The sequence below is a fragment of the Mizuhopecten yessoensis genome, unplaced genomic scaffold (assembly GCF_002113885.1).
Source record: "Mizuhopecten yessoensis strain PY_sf001 unplaced genomic scaffold, ASM211388v2 scaffold9973, whole genome shotgun sequence".
In the NCBI taxonomy this organism is placed as follows: Eukaryota; Metazoa; Mollusca; class Bivalvia; order Pectinida; family Pectinidae; genus Mizuhopecten; species Mizuhopecten yessoensis.
This window is the reverse complement of record NW_018408315.1, coordinates 9,689-10,290: the sequence shown is the minus strand read 5'-3', so window position 1 is coordinate 10,290 and position 602 is coordinate 9,689. Positions and strand designations below refer to the sequence as shown.

General features: G+C 32.9%; 1 protein-coding gene across 5 annotated transcripts in view; it reads right to left on the bottom strand.

Moving 5' to 3' along the window:
- The window catches only part of LOC110459130 (receptor-type tyrosine-protein phosphatase mu-like), a 38,899-nt gene that overhangs the window by 29,350 nt on the left and 8,947 nt on the right, over positions 1-602 (bottom strand). The window lies entirely within an intron of this gene.

Genomic DNA, 602 nt, shown 5'->3' with positions numbered 1-602 from the left:
CATACACACACACACACTACAGATATGATTTTTTCTTTATTGAAATGTAATAAACATTGTGACCTTTGAAACTGTTTAATACTTAAGTCCGGGAATAATTCAAGCAATTCTTCATGACATCAGCAAGGAGTTGTTAACACGCATTAAACGACAAATCACAATCACAGTTCCATTAGAGTGTCACATGCTGTTGTTAATTTCGTTATCAACATTATGATAACAAGGATTCAAGATTTTCTTTATTTTAAAATGTTCGAAAAGTTCCTCTCGTTTTGATATTTTGTACATTACACATAAAGCTTTTTAATTTCATTTAATTTCTTAATGCCGGTTGCTATATGTTTTCATTGTTTAGCTATTTTAAATCTTATTTAATGCTGCCATCTTGATTAGGATTCCTTTTTCTTCTACCATCTACTATACGCGATTATTTGCGGTGCTCGTACTGTCTGTTGTCCCACCTTTTAAGATGAATGGCAATGTAGGTTTCATGAATACGTGCCCTGAACACTACGAGTTCGAATTAGCGGGGTTTTACTGTACTGTTTTACCGCTTTGGTCCAAAAATGCGGAAATGTATAATTAATGCAAAAATGCAAAAT